At 38.7% G+C, this 6,858-nt stretch overlaps 1 pseudogene; it reads right to left on the bottom strand.

The window, feature by feature from the left end:
* Positions 1-3,566: 3,566 nt before the first annotated feature.
* LOC143394621 (integrator complex subunit 13 pseudogene) lies at positions 3,567-6,289 on the bottom strand (annotated as a pseudogene).
* Positions 6,290-6,858: the final 569 nt, after the last annotated feature.

Here is a 6,858-nt window from a genome sequence, read left to right as displayed (position 1 = left end):
AATGTTTTCTACAAGTAATATAGGAAAGTATCTTTAAATTGTCTAGGCCCCATGATAGGCATCCTCTAATCTACTTTCTGACTTTATAAATTTGACTATTCTTTTTTCTTTGTAAGTGGAATCATGTGATATGTTTTTTCCCCCCCAACTAACTACTTTCATTTAGCATGGCCCTTACATAGGAATGTGAGCCAATTAATTTTGGTTCATTATAAATCACCCAGTCTCAGGCATTTTGTTATAGCAGCACAAAACAGAGAAGACACTATCTGATTCAGCTAATCTATTTCTGGGTATATAATCAAAAAATTGAAAACAGGGCTTCAAAGTGATATTTGCACTTTAACATTCATAACAGCATTATTCACAGTAGTTAAAAGGTGAAACTACCCAAATGTTTATCAACTGATAAACAGAATGTGATATACCCATAAAATGGACTACTAGTCTTAAAAAGGAAAGAAATTCTGACATATGGTACAATATGGTAGAAACTTGACACCATTCTGCTAAGTGAAATAAGGCAGTCACAAAAAGACAAATATTCTCTCTGCTTCCTGAATGTCATATCCCCACCTCTGACCCTTCCACCATAGTGTTCTGCCTCACCTAGAGCAGAGAGCAATGGAGTCAGGCTTCTGTAAACTGAGACCTCTGAAACCACAAGTGTCAAATATACATTTCCTCGTCTTAAAAAACAAACAAACAACAACAACAACAAAAACAAACAAACAAACAAAAAAACAAGGCAGGCTCATGCCTGTAATCCTAAAGGCTTGGAAGTCTGAAAGAGGAGGATCGTGAGTTCAAAGCCAGCCTCAGCAATTTAGCAAGACCCTAGACAACTCAGTGAGACCCTGTCTCTAAATAAAAATATAAAAAGGCCTGGGGATGTGTCTCAGTGGGTAAGTGTGTCTGGATTCAATCCCTGGTACCAAAACCAAAACCAAAACAAACAAAAAAGACAAATACTTCATAACTCTACTCATATGAGATATGTAGAGTAGTCAAAATACAGAGATAGAGAGTGGAATGGTAATTACCAGCCAAGAGCTGGAAGGAGAGGGAAACAGGGAGATATTATTTAATGGATATAGAGTTCAGTTTTAAAAGGTGAAGGTATGGAGATGAGTGGTGGTGATGGCTGAACCACCTTATAAATGTACTGAACAGCACTGAACTGTATACTGAAAAATGGTTAAGATGGTGAATTTTATGTTACATATACTTAAACACACACACACACACACACACACACACACACACACACAGCACAAATCATGTTAAACCAGAGTACACTGTTGAGAGCCACAGCCGAATGGGCCCCAGCAAACTTCCAGCTGCCAGCAAACTTCCAGCTGCCAGCTGATGATTAGCTCACAGCAGCCCCAGCAACTTCTAGCTACCAACTGATTGGCTCCTCTGCGGTGATGCTCATTGGGCTGTTTTCCTACCCTTTCAGACCACGGAGCTGCTCATTGGGGGACTTTTTTGGCTCCGCCCACACAACCCAGCCAATCGGCCTCAAGAGCAGGAGGAGTGGGGAAGCTGGTGGTGGCAGTTGGGCTCTGAAGGTTTTTTCCTGAGGAGCTGTGTGGTGCTGTGTGTGTGGTTCTAAAAATAAAGTTTGTTTCTTTTGACAAGTGGCTCCTGAATTGTGCCCAGCCAGACTGCGGCAGTAACTTAATCAGTAACTGGCAGTGCTAAGATCTGGACCCAGGTAGACTTGTCTGATTCCCTGCACTTTCTCATCTCTTTGTCTTTACTTGAGCTGTCTCTGCCCAGATGTCATTCTCTGCCTGAACAGCTCTGGCCAGCTCCTCCTCTCCCTTAGGACTCTGGTAAAGCATTCCTTCTGTAACTCCCTTCCTTACACTGGTTACATGTCTTCTTACTTCTATAATTGTGCTCACATTATTTTGGGATGTAATCACAAAATAATTTTATTCATATTTCCTTCAATGTGTCTGTTCGAGTTCTTCCATGCCCCCAAATGAAACCACAGGCAATTCTGTTTTCTGATTATTTTATTATATCTAGGCCAAGGAACTGAACAGACACTTCTCAGAAGAAGATATACAAAAATGATCAACAAATATATGAAAAAATGCTCAACATCTCTAGTAATTAGAGAAATGCAAATCAAAACTACTCTAAGATTTCATCTTACTTCAGTCAGAATGATAGTTATCAAGAATACAAGCAACAATAAGTGTTGGTGAGGATGTGGGGAAAAAGGCACACTCATACACTGCTGGTGGGACTGCAAAGTGGTGCAGCCAATGTGGAAAGCAGTATGCAGATTTCTTAGAAAACTTGGAATGGAACCACCTTTGACCCAGCTATCTCACTCCTTGGTTTATACCCAAAGGACTTAAAAACAGCATTCTACAGAGACACAGCCACATCAATGTTTATAGCAGCACAATTCACAGTAGCTAAATTGTGGAACCAACCTAGATGCCCTTCAATAGATGAATGGATAAAGAAATTATTGTATACATACACAATGAAATACTATTCAGCATTAAAAGAGAATAAAATTATGGCATTTGCAGGTAAACGGTTGCAGTTAGAGAATATCATGCTAATAAAGTAAACCAGCCCCCCAAATCAAAGGTTGAATGTTTCCTCTGATAAGTGGTTGCTGACCCATAATGGTGGTGAGCACGGGCAGAATGGAGGAACTTTGGATATGGGAAAGGGGGGGAAAAGGAGGGGGTATGGGGGGGAGGAATGATGGTGGAATGAGAGATATGGACATCATTACCCTGAGTACCTGTATGAAGACACAAATGGTGTGATTCTACTTTGTGTAGAACCAGAGAAATGAAAAATTGTGTTCCACTTGTGTACTATGAACTGAAATACATTCTGCTGTCATGTATAACAAATTAGAACAAATAAATTAATTAAAAAAAGAAAAGTTATCTAGTCCCTGATTGTTTAAATAAATGGATAATTATAATACCCACATAATAGTACAAAATTCTAACATCTTTAAAAAAATTCATCATAGCTATATTGAGGTATGATTTATATATCATAAAATTCATCTACTGTAAATATACAATTTAATGTTTAGTAAATTTATACGGTGCATATCCATCGACATAATCCAGTTTTAGAACATTTCTATCACCACCAAACACCTTCAACCCATTTGCAGTCAATCCTCCCTCCATCGTCTAGCTCTAGGCAACCACTTATTTGCTCTCCTACTCTATTTTTGCTTTTTTCTAGAATTTTACTTTATTTTCAGATTTTTAATAGTTTTATTTGGCGAAGAGAAGCCTACGAATTTTTTATTTAAAAAAATATTTCCAGAGGGAACACCTTTTACCATAAAATAAACTTGTGTGAGTTGGAAGGACAAATCTCAAATGTATATTTTTGACTTATATGCCAATTTTATAATTAGTACAAAAAAGATAGTTGTTGAAATATTTTGAAAATGTAAAAACCAGTCCAGGCAGCATAGTTATACAATCTTGCTGTAAAAGTACTTATATCAGATTCTTGCCCCAAATATTTTTGCAATATACTAAATTCCTTCAAGTCACTCTTCACTGATGGCTAGCTTTCCCATTTTCTGTCGTCTCCATCCCATTTTCCTTCTTGAGATGTTGATACAACTCAGTTCTGTTATTGACAGAGTTCAAACATCCAGCAAACTCCTGATGTTTTCTGGAATTGGCTGTATTGATTCTGTTACTCCACAAGGATAATAAGGACACTGGCCCTTTTGATTTTTCCACTTGGGGAGTTTCATCCATTTCAACAAGGGGCTTTTTGTTTGGAGGTTCTGGGGAGTCAGGTGAATCTTTTATAATCTCAGCTTCAGCCAACTCTTCTTTTCCACGTTCTAAGATTCCTTTCAATCTCTCTGAATCTTGCCAAGGTTTCTCCTGTTCATGATCTTTCACTGCTTTCTCTGATTTGTCCTCTCTGTCCTTCCTCTTTCTCCCTCGTTTTTAAAATTCTTCTTCTTCTGGGGGTTTGCTCCTACATGCCATCAAACATTCTAAGACTCTTTAATATTTCTCCAAGTTATTGATATGGGCTCTGACCAGGGTTTCTAATCCATTCCACATGATACGGTACTGTTCGTCTCTTTTAGGGCCCTTTCCTCTGGTACCAATTGTGGAAATAGGTAGAGGATCATTTTTTCTTTCCAGATCAACTAAGTTGTGTGTATATATATATATATATATATATATATATATATATATATATATTTTTTTTTTTTTTAAAGAGAGAGAGAGAGAGAGAGAGAGAGAGAGAGAGAGAGAGAATTTTTAATATTTAGTTTTTAGTTATCTGCGGACACAACATCTTTGTCTGTATGTGGTGCTGAGGATCGAACCCGGGCGGCATGCATGCCAGGCGAGCATGCTACTGCTTGAGCCACATCCCCAGCCCATGTATATTTGTTTTTTGACAGTTTAACACATCTTCTTCTGTCAAAGATTCTTTCACAATAACACTGGCTGATGGAACTACCACTTGCATGTTGAAAATGGTGGTTTGTGAAATAGTCATAGGCCAGTAACAGATGTGTTTTTCTAACTAATCTTTTGCTCCTTCCAAAGGGATCTCAAGATTTCCATTGATTTTATATCTGGGGTCTAGAAAAGGAGTTAATCTGTTTTTCCCTCATAAATTCACCAAAATCTGCAATCCGGTAGTCTGAAACTCTTCCTCCATATCCTTCGCTAATTGAAGGTGGATCCTCTAGAATGGATCAAGAACTGCTAAGGACATGCAAAAAAAATCTCTTCTCCAGGGTTACTAAGCATATGACTAATGACTTTGGAACCCGACTTTTGAGATTGTTCCAAAAAAAACCAGAACGACCATTTAGAAGAAAATTGGTAAGGCAGGAAGAAGATCTACTATTCACATCTAGGGTGAAATTCGACAAGCTCCAGTACAATAGTGTAATTCAATGTTACTTGTCCTTGGTGTGCACCACTTTAAAGTTATCATTTCTTTAAATGGGCCTTCTCTTCTGCTGCCACCTAAGTGGGTATCACCACTTTTCAGGAAATCTACACATCTCCAGAACACTGGTCCTTCCCAGGCTTCCTAAATGCAGGAGTGCGCGCGTGCGTGTACACACACACACACACACACACACACATACACACACACACACACACACACCTAGAATTTTAATATAAACAAAATGTGTAGTGTTTGTGTCTGGCCTCTTTCACTTAGTATAATGTGTTTTAGGGTCATCCATTACTGTAGTTTGTGTCCCTTCAAAATTTCTTTGCTGGAACTTAAAATCCAAGGTGATAGTATTAAAAGTGGGGCCTTTAGGGAAGTGATAAAGCCATAAGGGCTCCACTCGGCTGAGTGGGATTAACACCCTTAAAAGGAGGCTTCATTAAAAAAGTTGACATCACAGAAGCAGCAAGAACAGTGGTTGCCAGAGGCTGGGAAGCCCGGTAGGGGATGGAGAGAGGATGGTTAATGGGTGGGATGGAGAGAGGATGGTTAATGGGTGCCAGGATGTAATTGGGCAGGACAAATAGCTTCTAGTGTCCTATAGCACCGTAAGGTAACCATGACTGACAACATTTAATTGCATATTTTAGAATAGCTAGTAGAGAGGATTTTGAATGTTCCTAGCACAAAGAAATGATAAATGTTTGAGCTAACGGATATGCCAGTTACTCTGATCTGATCATTGCACATTGTACAAATGTATTAAAATATCACATTGTACTCCACAGATAAAATTATTGTTTCAAATTTTTTTTTTAAATTTTAAAAATTAAATAAAAATAATAACAACAAGGGGCTGGGACTGTAGCTCAATGGTAGAGCACTTGCCGTACGTGTGAGGTACTGGGTTCAATCCTCAGTACCATATAAAAATAAATAAAGATATTGTGTCCATCTACAACTTAACAATAATAACAATAACAACAACAACAACAAGATGTTCCAGAGAACTACTAGATCTTTTTTTTCTCTTCTATCATATGAGGACCCAATGCTCATCCCCTGTGGAGGCTGCAGCAATAAAATGTCATCTAGTAAGCAAAGAATGAGTCCTCCCCACACACCAGACTTGCTGGCACTGTGATCCTGGATCCTCTACCTCCAGAACTCTGAGAAATACATTTCTATGATTTATAAATTAGCCAGTCTATGGGGTTTTGCTGTAGCAGTAGGAATGCAGTGAGATACCTATGCAGTTGGATGTATTGGCACTTTTCTCCTGCTTCATATTACTGAGTGGTACTCCATTGTAGCCCACATTGTGTTTATCCATTTACCAGCTCATGGCCATTTAGATTATTTCCACTTCAGGGTTATTCTGAAAAATGCTGATATTGTCACCTGTGTAAAATTCTTTGTATGGACATACCTCCACCTCCCCACCTCCCGTCTTGGGTAGATACTTTGGAGTGATATTGTGAAGTTTAACTTTGTAAGAATCTGGTGAACTGTTTCCCAAAGCTGCTATACAGTTTTACAAGACCACCAGCAATGTAGGAGCATTTCCCCCACATCCTCGCCTCAATCGCTATTGTCTTTTTAACAGCCTTATAATGAATGGGATGGCACCTCGCCTCGTGGTGGTTTTATTTGCATTTTTCTGGGATGAATGGTGGTGAGGATCTTTTCCTATACTTATTAGGCAATGTGTATCTTTTCTGGTGGAATGTAATTTCAAATCATTTGCCCATTTAAAAAATTTTTTTTTAGTTGTCGATGGATCTTTATTTATTTACATGCGTTGCTGAGAATCAAACCCAGTGCCTCACACATGCTAGGCAAGAGCTCTACCACTGAGCTACAGTCCCAGCCCTGGATTCCCTTCTTATTGAATTATAAGAG

Source organism: Callospermophilus lateralis, chromosome 3 (genome assembly GCF_048772815.1).
Source record: "Callospermophilus lateralis isolate mCalLat2 chromosome 3, mCalLat2.hap1, whole genome shotgun sequence".
NCBI classification, from domain to species: Eukaryota; Metazoa; Chordata; class Mammalia; order Rodentia; family Sciuridae; genus Callospermophilus; species Callospermophilus lateralis.
This window is presented reverse-complemented; position numbering and strand designations above follow the sequence as displayed.